Source organism: Argiope bruennichi, chromosome X2 (assembly GCF_947563725.1).
Source record: "Argiope bruennichi chromosome X2, qqArgBrue1.1, whole genome shotgun sequence".
Taxonomy (NCBI): Eukaryota; Metazoa; Arthropoda; class Arachnida; order Araneae; family Araneidae; genus Argiope; species Argiope bruennichi.
In genome coordinates, this window is record NC_079163.1 from 136,099,272 (window position 1) to 136,118,616 (window position 19,345).

Here is a 19,345-nt window from a genome sequence, read left to right on the forward strand (position 1 = left end):
GAACAGAAGACAAGAAAAATACAATGACACACCCTGCCGATCTAGCCACCAAGACGCGTACCTCGAGAGCTTCTGAAGGGTCAAAGATTCTCATTACGACTCGGCAAAAAGTTTTAAGTATTGTGTAAATCTGATTTTAAAAGCACAATGCTAAGAATATTAATAGATTCTGCGCATGTGCGGGAACATGACTCTTAAAATTCCGATAAAATATAGAAATATTTTAAATTTATAATATTGTTTTGAAATATATGATATGGAATGATTCATAGTAACTCAATGAATAATGGAGATATAAAGATAAAATTTATTTAAAAAAAAGAAAATTTATAAATTATTTGTCGATCTCGAGATTCGAACAGAAGACCAGCAAAATACAATGACACACCCTGCCGATCTAGCCACCAAGACTCGTATTTCGAGAGCTTCTGAAGGGTCAAAGATTCTCATTACGACTCGGAAATAAGTTTTAAGTATTGTGTAAATCTGGTTTTAAAAGCACAATGCTAAGACTATTAATTGATTCTGCGCATGTGCGCGAACTTGACTCTTAAAATTCCGATAAAATATAGAAATATTTTTAATTTATAATATTGTTTTGAAATATATGATTTGGAAGGATTCATAGTAACTCTATGAATAATGGAAAAATAAAGATAAAATTTATTTAAAAAAAAGAAAAATTATAAAATCTTTGTCGATCTCGAGATTCGAACAGAAGACAAGCAAAATACAATGACACACCCTGCCGACCTACCCACCAAGACGCGTACCTCGAGAGCTTCTGAAGGGTCAAAGATTCTCATTACGACTCGGCAAAAAGTTTTAAGTATTGTGTAAATCTGATTTTAAAAGCACAATGCTAAGAATATTAATAGAGTCTGCGCATGTGCGGGAACATGACTCTTAAAATTCCGATAAAATATAGAAATATTTTAAATTTATAATATTGATTTGAAATATATGATTTGGAATGATTCATAGTAACTCTATGAATAATGGAAAAATAAAGATAAAATTTATTTAAAAAAAAGAAAAATTATGAAATCTTTGTCGATCTCGAGATTCGAACAGAAGACGAGCAAAATACAATGACACACCCTGCCGATCTAGCCACCAAGACTCGTATTTCGAGAGCTTCTGAAGGGTCAAAGATTCTCATTACGAGTCGGAAATAAGTTTTAAGTATTGTGTAAATCTGGTTTTAAAAGCACAATGCTAAGACTATTAATTGATTCTGCGCATGTGCGCGAACATGACTCTTAAAATTCCGATAAAATATAGAAATATTTTTAATTTATAATATTGTTTTGAAATATATGATTTGGAAGGATTCATAGTAACTCTATGAATAATGGAAAAATAAAGATAAAATTTATTTTAAAAAAAGAAAAATTATAAAATCTTTGTCGATCTCGAGATTCGAACAGAAGACCAGCAAAATACAATGACACACTCTGCCGATCTAGCCACCAAGACGCGTACCTCGAGAGCTTCTGAAGGGTCAAAGATTCTCATTACGACTCGGCAATATGTTTTAAGTATTGTGTAAATCTGGTTTTAAAAGCACAATGCTAAGAATATTAATTGATTCTGCGCATGTGCGCGAACTTGACTCTTAAAATTCCGATAAAATATAGAAATATTTTTAATTTATAATATTGTTTTGAAATATATGATTTGGAATGATTCATAGTAACTCTATGAATAATGGAAAAATAAAGATAAAATTTATTTAAAAAAAAGAAAAATTATAAATTATTTGTCGATCTCGAGATTCGAACAGAAGACAGCAAAATACAATGACACACCCTGCCGACCTACCCACCAAGACGCGTACCTGAGAGCTTCTAAAGTATCAAAGATTCTCATTACGACTCGGCAATAAGTTTTAAGTATTGTGTAAATCTGGTTTTAAAAGCACAATGCTAAGAATATTAATTGATTCTGCGCATGTGCGCGAACTTGACTCTTAAAATTCCGATAAAATATAGAAATATTTTTAATTTATAATATTGTTTTGAAATATATGATTTGGAATGATTCATAGTAACTCTATGAATAATGGAAAAATAAAGATAAAATTTATTTAAAAAAAAGAAAAATTATAAATTATTTGTCGATCTCGAGATTCGAACAGAAGACAGCAAAATACAATGACACACCCTGCCGACCTACCCACCAAGACGCGTACCTGAGAGCTTCTAAAGTATCAAAGATTCTCATTACGACTCGGCAATAAGTTTTAAGTATTGTGTAAATCTGGTTTTAAAAGCACAATGCTAAGAATATTAATTGATTCTGCGCATGTGCGCGAACTTGACTCTTAAAATTCCGATAAAATATAGAAATATTTTTAATTTATAATATTGTTTTGAAATATATGATTTGGAAGGATTCATAGTAACTCTATGAATAATGGAAAAATAAAGATAAAATTTATTTAAAAAAAAGAAAAATTATGAAATCTTTGTCGATCTCGAGATTCGAACAGAAGACAAGAAAAATACAATGACACACCCTGCCGATCTAGCCACCAAGACGCGTACCTCGAGAGCTTCTGAAGGGTCAAAGATTCTCATTACGACTCGGCAAAAAGTTTTAAGTATTGTGTAAATCTGATTTTAAAAGCACAATGCTAAGAATATTAATAGATTCTGCGCATGTGCGGGAACATGACTCTTAAAATTCCGATAAAATATAGAAATATTTTAAATTTATAATATTGTTTTGAAATATATGATATGGAATGATTCATAGTAACTCTATGAATAATGGAGATATAAAGATAAAATTTATTTAAAAAAAAGAAAAATTATAAATTATTTGTCGATCTCGAGATTCGAACAGAAGACCAGCAAAATACAATGACACACCCTGCCGATCTAGCCACCAAGACTCGTATTTCGAGAGCTTCTGAAGGGTCAAAGATTCTCATTACGAGTCGGAAATAAGTTTTAAGTATTGTGTAAATCTGGTTTTAAAAGCACAATGCTAAGACTATTAATTGATTCTGCGCATGTGCGCGAACATGACTCTTAAAATTCCGATAAAATATAGAAATATTTTTAATTTATAATATTGTTTTGAAATATATGATTTGGAAGGATTCATAGTAACTCTATGAATAATGGAAAAATAAAGATAAAATTTATTTTAAAAAAAGAAAAATTATAAAATCTTTGTCGATCTCGAGATTCGAACAGAAGACCAGCAAAATACAATGACACACTCTGCCGATCTAGCCACCAAGACGCGTACCTCGAGAGCTTCTGAAGGGTCAAAGATTCTCATTACGACTCGGCAATATGTTTTAAGTATTGTGTAAATCTGGTTTTAAAAGCACAATGCTAAGAATATTAATTGATTCTGCGCATGTGCGCGAACTTGACTCTTAAAATTCCGATAAAATATAGAAATATTTTTAATTTATAATATTGTTTTGAAATATATGATTTGGAATGATTCATAGTAACTCTATGAATAATGGAGAAATAAAGATAAAATTTATTTTAAAAAAAGAAAAATTATAAATTATTTGTCGATCTCGAGATTCGAACAGACCAGCAAAATACAATGACACACTCTGCCGATCTAGCCACCAAGACGCGTACCTCGAGAGCTTCTGAAGGGTCAAAGATTCTCATTACGACTCGGCAATAAGTTTTAAGTATTGTGTAAATCTGGTTTTAAAAGCACAATGCTAAGAATATTAATTGATTCTGCGCATGTGCGCGAACTTGACTCTTAAAATTCCGATAAAATATAAAAATATTTTTAATTTATAATATTGTTTTGAAATATATGATTTGGAATGATTCATAGTAACTCTATGAATAATGGAAAAATAAAGATAAAATTTATTTAAAAAAAAGAAAAATTATAAATTATTTGTCGATCTCGAGATTCGAACAGAAGACAGCAAAATACAATGACACACCCTGCCGACCTACCCACCAAGACGCGTACCTGAGAGCTTCTAAAGTATCAAAGATTCTCATTACGACTCGGCAATAAGTTTTAAGTATTGTGTAAATCTGGTTTTAAAAGCACAATGCTAAGAATATTAATTGATTCTGCGCATGTGCGCGAACTTGACTCTTAAAATTCCGATAAAATATAGAAATATTTTTAATTTATAATATTGTTTTGAAATATATGATTTGGAAGGATTCATAGTAACTCTATGAATAATGGAAAAATAAAGATAAAATTTATTTAAAAAAAAGAAAAATTATGAAATCTTTGTCGATCTCGAGATTCGAACAGAAGACAAGAAAAATACAATGACACACCCTGCCGATCTAGCCACCAAGACGCGTACCTCGAGAGCTTCTGAAGGGTCAAAGATTCTCATTACGACTCGGCAAAAAGTTTTAAGTATTGTGTAAATCTGATTTTAAAAGCACAATGCTAAGAATATTAATAGATTCTGCGCATGTGCGGGAACATGACTCTTAAAATTCCGATAAAATATAGAAATATTTTAAATTTATAATATTGTTTTGAAATATATGATATGGAATGATTCATAGTAACTCAATGAATAATGGAGATATAAAGATAAAATTTATTTAAAAAAAAGAAAAATTATAAATTATTTGTCGATCTTGAGATTCGAACAGAAGACCAGCAAAATACAATGACACACCCTGCCGATCTAGCCACCAAGACTCGTATTTCGAGAGCTTCTGAAGGGTCAAAGATTCTCATTACGACTCGGAAATAAGTTTTAAGTATTGTGTAAATCTGGTTTTAAAAGCACAATGCTAAGACTATTAATTGATTCTGCGCATGTGCGCGAACTTGACTCTTAAAATTCCGATAAAATATAGAAATATTTTTAATTTATAATATTGTTTTGAAATATATGATTTGGAAGGATTCATAGTAACTCTATGAATAATGGAAAAATAAAGATAAAATTTATTTAAAAAAAAGAAAAATTATAAAATCTTTGTCGATCTCGAGATTCGAACAGAAGACAAGCAAAATACAATGACACACCCTGCCGACCTACCCACCAAGACGCGTACCTCGAGAGCTTCTGAAGGGTCAAAGATTCTCATTACGACTCGGCAAAAAGTTTTAAGTATTGTGTAAATCTGATTTTAAAAGCACAATGCTAAGAATATTAATAGAGTCTGCGCATGTGCGGGAACATGACTCTTAAAATTCCGATAAAATATAGAAATATTTTAAATTTATAATATTGATTTGAAATATATGATTTGGAATGATTCATAGTAACTCTATGAATAATGGAAAAATAAAGATAAAATTTATTTAAAAAAAAGAAAAATTATGAAATCTTTGTCGATCTCGAGATTCGAACAGAAGACAAGCAAAATACAATGACACACCCTGCCGATCTAGCCACCAAGACGCGTACCTCGAGAGCTTCTGAAGGGTCAAAGATTCTCATTACGACTAGGCAAAAAGTTTTAAGTATTGTGTAAATCTGATTTTAAAAGCACAATGCTATGAATATTAATAGATTCTGCGCATGTGCGGGAACATGACTCTTAAAATTCCGATAAAATATAGAAATATTTTTAATTTATAATATTGTTTTGAAATATATGATTTGGAAGGATTCATAGTAACTCTATGAATAATGGAAAAATAAAGATAAAATTTATTTTAAAAAAAGAAAAATTATAAATTATTTGTCGATCTCGAGATTCGAACAGAAGACCAGCAAAATACAATGACACACTCTGCCGATCTAGCCACCAAGACGCGTACCTCGAGAGCTTCTGAAGGGTCAAAGATTCTCATTACGACTCGGCAATATGTTTTAAGTATTGTGTAAATCTGGTTTTAAAAGCACAATGCTAAGAATATTAATTGATTCTGCGCATGTGCGCGAACTTGACTCTTAAAATTCCGATAAAATATAGAAATATTTTTAATTTATAATATTGTTTTGAAATATATGATTTGGAAGGATTCATAGTAACTCTATGAATAATGGAAAAATAAAGATAAAATTTATTTAAAAAAAAGAAAAATTATAAATTATTTGTCGATCTCGAGATTCGAACAGACCAGCAAAATACAATGACACACTCTGCCGATCTAGCCACCAAGACGCGTACCTCGAGAGCTTCTGAAGGGTCAAAGATTCTCATTACGACTCGGCAATAAGTTTTAAGTATTGTGTAAATCTGGTTTTAAAAGCACAATGCTAAGAATATTAATTGATTCTGCGCATGTGCGCGAACTTGACTCTTAAAATTCCGATAAAATATAGAAATATTTTTAATTTATAATATTGTTTTGAAATATATGATTTGGAATGATTCATAGTAACTCTATGAATAATGGAAAAATAAAGATAAAATTTATTTAAAAAAAAGAAAAATTATAAATTATTTGTCGATCTCGAGATTCGAACAGAAGACAGCAAAATACAATGACACACCCTGCCGACCTACCCACCAAGACGCGTACCTGAGAGCTTCTAAAGTATCAAAGATTCTCATTACGACTCGGCAATAAGTTTTAAGTATTGTGTAAATCTGGTTTCAAAAGCACAATGCTAAGAATATTAATTGATTCTGCGCATGTGCGCGAACTTGACTCTTAAAATTCCGATAAAATATAGAAATATTTTTAATTTATAATATTGTTTTGAAATATATGATTTGGAAGGATTCATAGTAACTCTATGAATAATGGAAAAATAAAGATAAAATTTATTTAAAAAAAAGAAAAATTATGAAATCTTTGTCGATCTCGAGATTCGAACAGAAGACAAGAAAAATACAATGACACACCCTGCCGATCTACCCACCAAGACGCGTACCTCGAGAGCTTCTGAAGGGTCAAAGATTCTCATTACGACTCGGCAAAAAGTTTTAAGTATTGTGTAAATCTGATTTTAAAAGCACAATGCTAAGAATATTAATAGATTCTGCGCATGTGCGGGAACATGACTCTTAAAATTCCGATAAAATATAGAAATATTTTAAATTTATAATATTGTTTTGAAATATATGATATGGAATGATTCATAGTAACTCAATGAATAATGGAGATATAAAGATAAAATTTATTTAAAAAAAAGAAAAATTATAAATTATTTGTCGATCTCGAGATTCGAACAGAAGACCAGCAAAATACAATGACACACCCTGCCGATCTAGCCACCAAGACTCGTATTTCGAGAGCTTCTGAAGGGTCAAAGATTCTCATTACGACTCGGAAATAAGTTTTAAGTATTGTGTAAATCTGGTTTTAAAAGCACAATGCTAAGACTATTAATTGATTCTGCGCATGTGCGCGAACTTGACTCTTAAAATTCCGATAAAATATAGAAATATTTTTAATTTATAATATTGTTTTGAAATATATGATTTGGAAGGATTCATAGTAACTCTATGAATAATGGAAAAATAAAGATAAAATTTATTTAAAAAAAAGAAAAATTATAAAATCTTTGTCGATCTCGAGATTCGAACAGAAGACAAGCAAAATACAATGACACACCCTGCCGACCTACCCACCAAGACGCGTACCTCGAGAGCTTCTGAAGGGTCAAAGATTCTCATTACGACTCGGCAAAAAGTTTTAAGTATTGTGTAAATCTGATTTTAAAAGCACAATGCTAAGAATATTAATAGAGTCTGCGCATGTGCGGGAACATGACTCTTAAAATTCCGATAAAATATAGAAATATTTTAAATTTATAATATTGATTTGAAATATATGATTTGGAATGATTCATAGTAACTCTATGAATAATGGAAAAATAAAGATAAAATTTATTTTAAAAAAAGAAAAATTATAAATTATTTGTCGATCTCGAGATTCGAACAGAAGACAGCAAAATACAATGACACACCCTGCCGATCTAGCCACCAAGACTCGTACCTCGAGAGATTCTGAAGGGTCAAAGATTCTCATGACGACTCGGCAATAAGTTTTAAGTATTGTGTAAATCTGGTTTTAAAAGCACAATGCTAAGAATATTAATTGATTCTGCGCATGTGCGCGAACTTGACTCTTAAAATTCCGATAAAATATAGAAATATTTTTAATTTATAATATTGTTTTGAAATATATGATTTGGAATGATTCATAGTAACTCTATGAATAATGGAGAAATATAGATAAAATTTATTTTAAAAAAAGAAAAATTATAAAATCTTTGTCGATGTCGAGATTCGAACAGAAGACCAGCAAAATACAATGACACACTCTGCCGATCTAGCCACCAAGACGCGTACCTCGAGAGCTTCTGAAGGGTCAAAGATTCTCATTACGACTCGGCAATAAGTTTTAAGTATTGTGTAAATCTGGTTTTAAAAGCACAATGCTAAGAATATTAATTGATTCTGCGCATGTGCGCGAACTTGACTCTTAAAATTCCGATAAAATATAGAAATATTTTTAATTTATAATATTGTTTTGAAATATATGATTTGGAATGATTCATAGTAACTCTATGAATAATGGAGAAATAAAGATAAAATTTATTTTAAAAAAAGAAAAATTATAAATTATTTGTCGATCTCGAGATTCGAACAGAAGACCAGCAAAATACAATGACACACCCTGCCGATCTAGCCACCAAGACTCGTATCTCGAGAGCTTCTGAAGGGTCAAAGATTCTCATTACTACTCGGAAATAAGTTTTAAGTATTGTGTAAATCTGGTTTTAAAAGCACAATGCTAAGAATATTAATTGATTCTGCGCATGTGCGCGAACTTGACTCTTAAAATTCCGATAAAATATAGAAATATTTTTAATTTATAATATTGTTTTGAAATATATGATTTGGAATGATTCATAGTAACTCTATGAATAATGGAAAAATAAAGATAAAATTTATTTTAAAAAAAGAAAAATTATAAATTATTTGTCGATCTCGAGATTCGAACAGAAGACAGCAAAATACAATGACACACCCTGCCGACCTACCCACCAAGACGCGTACCTGAGAGCTTCTAAAGTATCAAAGATTCTCATTACGACTCGGCAATAAGTTTTAAGTATTGTGTAAATCTGGTTTTAAAAGCACAATGCTAAGAATATTAATTGATTCTGCGCATGTGCGCGAACTTGACTCTTAAAATTCCGATAAAATATAGAAATATTTTTAATTTATAATATTGTTTTGAAATATATGATTTGGAAGGATTCATAGTAACTCTATGAATAATGGAAAAATAAAGATAAAATTTATTTAAAAAAAAGAAAAATTATGAAATCTTTGTCGATCTCGAGATTCGAACAGAAGACAAGCAAAATACAATGACACACCCTGCCGATCTAGCCACCAAGACGCGTACCTCGAGAGCTTCTGAAGGGTCAAAGATTCTCATTACGACTCGGCAAAAAGTTTTAAGTATTGTGTAAATCTGATTTTAAAAGCACAATGCTAAGAATATTAATAGAGTCTGCGCATGTGCGGGAACATGACTCTTAAAATTCCGATAAAATATAGAAATATTTTAAATTTATAATATTGATTTGAAATATATGATTTGGAAGGATTCATAGTAACTCTATGAATAATGGAAAAATAAAGATAAAATTTATTTTAAAAAAAGAAAAATTATAAATTATTTGTCGATCTCGAGATTCGAACAGAAGACAGCAAAATACAATGACACACCCTGCCGATCTAGCCACCAAGACTCGTACCTCGAGAGATTCTGAAGGGTCAAAGATTCTCATGACGACTCGGCAATAAGTTTTAAGTATTGTGTAAATCTGGTTTTAAAACACAATGCTAAGAATATTAATTGATTCTGCGCATGTGCGCGAACTTGACTCTTAAAATTCCGATAAAATATAGAAATATTTTTAATTTATAATATTGTTTTGAAATATATGATTTGGAATGATTCATAGTAACTCTATGAATAATGGAGAAATATAGATAAAATTTATTTTAAAAAAAGAAAAATTATAAAATCTTTGTCGATCTCGAGATTCGAACAGAAGACCAGCAAAATACAATGACACACTCTGCCGATCTAGCCACCAAGACGCGTACCTCGAGAGCTTCTGAAGGGTCAAAGATTCTCATTACGACTCGGCAATAAGTTTTAAGTATTGTGTAAATCTGGTTTTAAAAGCACAATGCTAAGAATATTAATTGATTCTGCGCATGTGCGCGAACTTGACTCTTAAAATTCCGATAAAATATAGAAATATTTTTAATTTATAATATTGTTTTGAAATATATGATTTGGAAAGATTCATAGTAACTCTATGAATAATGGAAAAATAAAGATAAAATTTATTTAAAAAAAAGAAAAATTATAAAATCTTTGTCGATCTCGAGATTCGAACAGAAGACAAGCAAAATACAATGACATACCCTGCCGATCTAGCCACCAAGACGCGTACCTCGAGAGCTTCTGAAGGATCAAAGATTCTCATTACGACTCGGCAAAAAGTTTTAAATATTGTGTAAATCTGATTTTAAAAGCACAATGCTAAGAATATTAATAGAGTCTGCGCATGTGCGGGAACATGACTCTTAAAATTCCGATAAAATATAGAAATATTTTAAATTTATAATATTGTTTTGAAATATATGATTTGGAATGATTCACAGTAACTCTATGAATAATGGAAAAATAAAGATAAAATTTATTTAAAAAAAAGAAAAATTATAAATTATTTGACGATCTCGAGATTCGAACAGAAGACAGCAAAATACAATGACACACCCTGCCCATATAGCCAATAAGACTCGTACCGCGAGAGCTTCTAAATTGTCAAAGACTCTTATTACGACTCGGCAATAAGTTTTAAGTATTGTGTAAATCTGGTTTTAAAAGCACAATGCTAAGAATATTAATTGATTCTGCGCATGTGCGCGAACTTGACTCTTAAAATTCCGATAAAATATAGAAATATTTTTAATTTATAATATTGTTTTGAAATATATGATTTGGAAGGATTCATAGTAACTCTATGAATAATGGAAAAATAAAGATAAAATTTATTTAAAAAAAAGAAAAATTATAAAATCTTTGTCGATCTCGAGATTCGAACAGAAGACAAGCAAAATACAATGACACACCCTGCCGATCTAGCCACCAAGACGCGTACCTCGAGAGCTTCTGAAGGGTCAAAGATTCTCATTACGACTCGGCAAAAAGTTTTAAGTATTGTGTAAATCTGATTTTAAAAGCACAATGCTAAGAATATTAATAGAGTCTGCGCATGTGCGGGAACATGACTCTTAAAATTCCGATAAAATATAGAAATATTTTAAATTTATAATATTGTTTTGAAATATATGATTTGGAATGATTCATAGTAACTCTATGAATAATTGAAAAATAAAGATAAAATTTATTTAAAAAAAAGAAAAATTATAAATTATATGTCGATCTCGAGATTCGAACAGAAGACAGCAAAATACAATGACACACCCTGCCCATATAGCCACCTGGACTCGTACCTCGTGAGCTTCTGAATGGTCAAAGACTCTTATTACGACTCGGCAATAAGTTTTAAGTATTGTGTAAATCTGGTTTTAAAAGCACAAAGCTAAGAATATTAATAGATTCTGCGCATGTGCGGGATTTTGAATCTTAACCCATCGAGCGCCGGCTGTCTAGCTTAAGAATGTTCTTAAAACGGCGGCAGTCAAAATAATGGATGAACACAATTTACTAGAAAAGAAATTGGCAGATCGTTCGTAAACCGGCCTGGTATGTTTTTATTTCCCCCGACCATTAACAGCAGGGTGTAAACTTTCCCGCTTCTCGACTATCACGTCGCCCTAAACACCGGGGATTTTGAATAGTACTGACCGTTTAATCAAGTAATAAATCTGTCAACGCAGGGCAATTGCCATGCGGTTTTTCAACTCAGAATTTGGTTTTCGCTCTGAAGACTAAGAACTTCTCTTTTAATCTGCAATATTTGCAAAAAATAGAATTTGTTCAAAAATAAATTCCGCATAAATTCACAAATAAATAAAAAATTCCGCAATATGATTTTATAATTTTTTTTAAGTAATAGAAAAATTTATTTAGTAAATGATTTAGAGGAATTACCATTTATCAAATTGCATTACGAATATAATATATTCTTTTTACTGACATTCAGAGAATTTTACTTAAGTTTCATCTTATTTTTAGTTTTAAGCATTTTACTCGTATATTTGGTATACGAAAAGAAAATAGCATTGCATATTATATATATATATATATATATATATATATATATATATATATATATATATATATATATATATATATATATATATAATATTGTTTTCTGATTAAAACAGATTGTAAAAAATTTATTTTTAATGATTTAATAATACGTAATAGTAAAAATACTACTTTCATTTCGGAAAATATAATCTGTTATTGAAAATTTTTAAATAAAAATTTGCATGATTTTTTTTTGTTTTAGATTTTTGTTTCCTATTCCATTGTTTTATTATTTTAAGAACTTAAAAAAATCTTTGGTCAATATATAGTAGGTGAATATTTTATTGATAATATGTTTATGAAAATATTATTAACTTGAATATTTTTGACATATTATCTTATTTTGAAATAATTAAAGCAATAAGGTAAGATGATACGTTTTTAAAGATAATTTTAATGCTGAAATATGAAAACTTATTAATGCATCCATTTACTCACAACTTTTATATCTGATAAAAATTATCATTTCATTCATATTTTTAGTAGGTGAATATTTTGAATGGCAATTTCTTATATCATTCCTAATCTTGTCACAAATCTTGATAAAAAGGACTCAAAGTCAGCGCAAAAATAATTTCCTAAATCCATGCATTTCTCTGCCGCCAAATATTGGAAAGAAACCTTTCCTTCATTTAACTCCATCAATGAACTCAAAATTTAAATTGTACCCATTTTATTAAGTTACAACATCATGATTTTTTGTGAAAATTCGTAAATTATGAAATCTCGCAGATAAAAATGAGACTTAGCTGCATATATCGAATAATTAAGAATTACCCCTTTCAGACCGGTACTTCCATGCTCTTCATGTCTGAACAATTCAAACGAATTTCATTGGCAACATTTATAATATATTTCACTTCATGTGAATTTCAAAAAACGGATGCACAATAAAATAAAAGAAAAACAATCTAGAGTAGGTAATCATAACTTCAGCGAAGTTTAAAAACCCGTGAGTGAAAAATAAGGTTTTTATTTCATTTCAACAATAAAAGTACTTGCTATAAATTTTGGCACATTAATTAAAATAAAACAAATTATAGATATTAATGAATCTGTAATAGTTTTGCCAGTTTGTGGAGGAAGGACAGAGTTCTTCATTTAAAGGATCTTATCCTCCGGTCACAAAAATTGGATGGAAGAAAAGTGGCTTAACAATGACATTACATATTAAGAAGATTGCGCTAAATCAGAAATAGTATATATAAGTTATTTTATATATATAAGAAAAATAGAGAGAAGCGTGAATTTTAACGTCATAGAATTAATTAGCAAAGACTGGGTCGGAGAATCATGTTGGTGGGGTAAAGCAACAAGTTATTGGTGGTCTAGTCACAGATGACTCATTGGGGTCACATGATGTTAAAATCTTATCATCTGTAACTATTTTTTATCAAAGCAAAAGGTAAGATTCATACATAGCTTTTAAAAAATTCAAAAGCTAATATTTTCGTAAATTATTAATTTTTAAAGCATGACAAAAATTTTAATTAGAATTTTCCCGGGGAAATTCAAAGAAAAAAAAATTAATTATTTTGAAATTTGTATATCAATTTATCGAATTTATGTATATTTTACATCAGTATATTTCATTATGAAAGGAAAGAAATTATGGAAGTGAAATTAAATTGTCTTTATTGTTGCTTCTATTGTTGATATCAAGATATGATTCAACTTATTCTTTAATGTTGAGTATGTTTCAGTGGTATGCTTTTGTTAAAAAAATTGTTATACTTTAGATAAAGTTCAAATGCAAAATCAAGCATTGGTGAAAAAAATTTAGCTCATTTATAAAAATTGCTATTATGACCGGCCTTAGGAGGTGCATTAGAAATAAATTTCCTAAAGGAAGCAATTTTTCTATTGGAAACAATCTTTACTAGTGTCTGATCAATAGCCGAATTTCAACCAAAATATAAACCAATTTAGTAATAAAATCCATTTGCATTATATTAGTGAACAGAGAAATCGATTTTTTTTATTTTACTTGTTAGTTATTAATTATTATTAAATATATTAAGAAGTACGTCTTTAAATGTTCTGTGAAAAAAACTTTAATAAATATGAAAATCAAAAATGATAGAGCACACAATTTTTTGAACCAAAATTTGAACTTGAATAAAGAGCAAAACTTTAAAACTTTTTTCATAGATTATTGCCATAATACCGACGTTAATTTTATAAAAAGAACAGTGCTTTCAAGAGTGATGAATAAATCTTTTGAATCCAAGACTCATAAATTTCAAGAATGGTAAAGATTAAAAGAAATACTCGTAACATCCTTCAAGAATTCTTTCGTGTCTTGCTGAATGCCTAGCAAGGGAAAATATCCTCCCTTTCAATGCAAAATTAGTACTTCTATTGTACAATTTGCCTGGAGCATGTTTTATATAACCCTGTTTTGAGACACAAATGTTTCTTCAATAGGCTATTGTCGCCAGATATAACGCTTCTCTTTGTAACGTAACTCGGGTAACTGTTAGCACTAAACCTACCGACATCTTACTGCTTGATTTGATCGTAAAACTTCTATTAACAATACGGACAAGCCTAAAAACTACTTTCACATAGAGAAACACTTGCACTTTCTTACGGAATACTAACAATTGAACAGAACCGAAATCCATAGAAATAATAATAATAAAAAAAAAATATTCTTCAGATAATCTGTGAGAAGTTTCTCTTAAAACACATTGCACAGTAAAACGATAAATGAACCATGGTGGTAATAAAACAGAATATTATGCATTTACACCACATCGGTCCAACTCTTCGACATTGTTCCAAGCAAATAGGAATGGTTCCATTATGTCTTCATTGAGAGTAGACAGTAGATAGTAAAAATGTTGCTGACTGTTATCAATTGACGGGTTGCATATTCTCTACAAAATGTCATCCAAGAAATCTGAAAAATCGAAGCAGCATTAAAAAAAAAAAAAAATCCTTTTAGATGAGGGGAAGGGGCTCTCTAAATAAATCCTTTATCACTTTTTATTGCCTCTGCTTTCTTATTGGCCACATGTTCAAATTCTAATTTCTTATTGGTATTTTCTTCATAACAGCTTGACTTATATAGGCATTCACCAGGATTCTTATTCTTAGATTTTAAATCCAAAGGCTCTTAAGTTTTGCTGGCTATAGTTTTCTGTTTGAAAGGTCTAGCAACTCGAGGGAAGTGCACTGCGCAGGGAACTTGAGTAGACCTTATTAATATTTATTTAATTAAATAAATGTTGATTGCTTTAATGAAAGATTTTATCATCAAGTTTCTTTAATATGTTATTGAAATTTGCAATTGAATTCCTGCAGTCAAAGTAATTAATATTATATTTATGAGAAAATTGATGAGCTTAATATGGATTCAAATTCTGACTATTCTGACTGTGATGAATTAATGTTATCGTCTGAAGATGAATACTCTGAAAGTGAGTCTGACGATGATACTTTAAATGCGGCTCGCTGTTGGTGTCCTATTGACTTGCAAGCACTTTCACCTGCTCCTCCAAATTTTCAATTTACTTCGACTCCTGGTATCAGTTCAGCGGCAAAAAATTTCCTTGGGGACTCAGATGATCCGATGATGTTTTTCAGCATATTTTTTGATAATGCAGTGATGAGTTTCATTAGGGAAGAAACAAATAGATACGCCGAAGACTTTTTCAACAAAACCGATTTGACACCATCATCGAGAGCATTAAATTGGAAAAATACGGATATAAAAGAGTTACATCTATTTTTTGGTTTACTTTTACTTCAAGGAATAATGCCAAAATCTGTGGAAGCAACGTACTGGAGCATAAGACCCATTTTAAACACTCCTTTCTTTGGACAAATCATGAGTGAGAAAAGATTCAGTTTGCTAATGAAATTTCTTCATTTTGAGAATTCAGATGAATTCAATAAAAATACGCATCCAAATGCAAAGTTAAGAAAAATTTTTGATATCCATAACATGCTGGTTGAGAGATTTAAATCTGCTTATACACCCAATCAATCTGTAACAATAGACGAGTCTTTGCTTGCTTTCAAGGGTTTACTTGCATGGAAGCAATACATTCCAACTAAAAGAGCTAGATTCGGAATTAAATTTTTCCAACTCTGTGAATCAGAAAGCGGTTACATTTGGAATTCTATTATCTATACCGGTAAAGGAACCCTTTTCATGGAAGAATACGAACAATTTGGATTATCTACAAAATGTGTACTGACTTTAATCCATGAACTTAAAAATAAAGGATATCAGCTAACAACAGACAATTTTTATACTTCTCCGGAAGTGGCCGAAATTCTTCTTCAATATAAAACTGATTTGATAGGAACTGTTAGAGGAAACAGAAAAGGGTTACCGGTGGAATTTATGAACACAAAATTGAAAAAGTATGAATTGAGAGCATTTCAAAAGGGAAAAATTATGGTACTACAGTGGAAAGACAAGAAGGTTCTAACAATGCTAAGTACCATTCATAATGCTGCATTAGTTAGTGTTGAATCAAAAATATCCACTACAACCAAACAAAAGCCTAAGGTGGTAGTCGATTATAATAGATCTATGGGAGGAGTTGATAAGTCGGATCAGTGCTTAGCATACTATTCTTCACCCAGAAGCCGACAAAGGAAATATTACAAAAAAATATTTCGACATCTACTTGACCAGGCTGTGTGGAATGCTTTTCTGCTATATAAAAAAAATGGAGGAAGTGTAAATCATCTGGAATTTAGAATGCGATTGATAGAGAGATTATGTGAGGAAGGAAGAGGATTACCATCGTCTAAAGTCCCAAAGAGTATTGAAAATGTGGGAAGATTGACGGGCAGACATTTTCCGTCTTTATTTGCTCCAACAGAAAACAAAAAATACTCTGCTAGGAGATGTGTCGTGTGTTGCTCAAAAACAAATGCAAATGGTAAAAGAGTGAGAAGAGAAACACGTTTTGAATGTGTAATCTGCAAAGTGGGTTTATGCGCTGCTCCATGTTTTGAGATATATCACACTCAATCTGTTTTTTAAATTTCCTTACATGTAATTGCAGTGGATGAAATATTGTAAAACTTGCTCATGATCACATTTATCTTTCAAATATTGAATTATGCCTTTTTATAAATTTCATCTAAAAATTTTGCTGTATTTTAAGTTCGTATTTTTTTTTCAGTATTTATAGCTTCATGTTAATATTCTCACTTTTAAGAATTCTGTAATGATACGTGGAATTTGGCAGTTATTTTCTAATTTTGTCACTTTTCAAAGAAAGTATACAAACTATTTCTGATGAAAAACTTTTAATAATCGCTTAATTATTTTTTTAAAAATATTTCTAGTAAAAAATAAACAGATTTTATTCAGTACTGTTTGTGTTATATTTATTAATCTTAGAAATTTTATTATATTTAAAATTTCTTCTAGAAGACATTTTAAAATATTTATATTCTACAGATTATCAGCAGCTTTGTTGCAGATATATATAAAAAAATGTGTCATCTGTTAGGTAGTAACTTTTATTTATAATTGCATTCATTTACTTTCATTTTTAAGTTTGCATGTAAATCAGTATTCATTATTAAGTTCAAAATCCACAGCCTTGGGATACGTTCAAACAGCTAAAAATCGTATCAGCCTTTAAATGCATTTGTTTAATTTCATTAAATAGCTAATACTGTTTTAATGCAAAGCAATAATTATAATCACACAGATACAATTTATTCTTTCCATTTTTCAAAGCAATATCTATTAAATTCACTCATCATCGAATTTTGTTGAATATAAATAAATATTTCTATAATAGTTCCCCATTTATTAAATATATTTTCTTTCTTTCATATAATAAACTTTTTTTAATAGTCCTTATTATTTCTATGTTATTTTTTTTTTTCATTTATACTTTTCGCAGCCCGTCACAAGACACAAAACTTCTTCCCATTTCAATGTGGTTTTTTTTATAGAGATTTTAAATATATATTTATAATATAATTATATATTTTAAAAATATAATTTCTAATTGTTTTTTTTTTAAATATTTATAAAAAAAACGTTTTTTTCCTTCCCGAGCCCCTTTCCCGAAAAAAAGACAAATATGATTTGCAAAAAGCAGTAAACAGCGCTTGTATTAAAATAGTGAACTAAAAAATAATATTAAGCAGTAAAAAGAATAATAGTAACAACATTTATTAAGATACTTTAAATAAAAACGTTTATAAAAATAATTAAAAACACTTTTACTATAGTTCACTCTAAACTATAAAAAATAAATATATAATTAGATCCAAAAGTTTTCAAATGTGCCTTTCATTACGTATTAAATACTTCGCCAAAATCTATATACAAAGCCTAAGCAATAATTAAAATTACATTTATAAATAAATATTTGTCTCGATTAATAAGTGGAATGAAAATAAATTTTAAAAAATTATATAAGGATTTTTTTTATATTTTACTGCGTTCTAAAAAATGTATTATTAAAAGTTCAAACGTATTTTTTTAATATTTCATCAACCAAGTACTGAAAATTCAAATCTGTTTTTGCGAGCTAATCACAGTCATTAAATGTTATACATGATTATGACATGTAAATATGAGGGATTCCCTATATTTAATAAGTATGATAGTTTTCACCTGTATATTAAATTTGCTGTGAAATAATGAAATATTCAAATCAATAATGAAGTATACAGCTCATATCACCAATCGATCCTGCAATCGGGAATTCTTGCGAAGAACGTTATTTCCACTTCTCGTGAGTTCATTCCCCTAATTGGAGGGACCACCCAAATTCTAACTGTCAGCGAAAACCACAAAATGACCTTAACAAGCAGATGACCCACCTCCTTTATTGCCTTTAAGGGGGAAAGCATTGACGACTTTCTACGTTGGAGCCGGGATTCAAACAGTTTGCGGAAAGCAACTTCCTACGTTCCAGCCGGGATTCGAACGACACGTTGGAGCGACTTCCTACGCTTTCGAATCCCGGCTGGAGCGACTTCCTACGCTCCAGCCGGGATTCGAAAGATACGTTGGAGCGACTTTCAACGTTCCAGCCGGTTGAAGAGTTAAATATATTTTTCTTTCCTTTTTTTTAAGTTTTATTTTAGATATTTTTATCCTTTATTCCCACACTTACTACGAACTTTTCCAAATCTTATACTACTAAAATAAAAT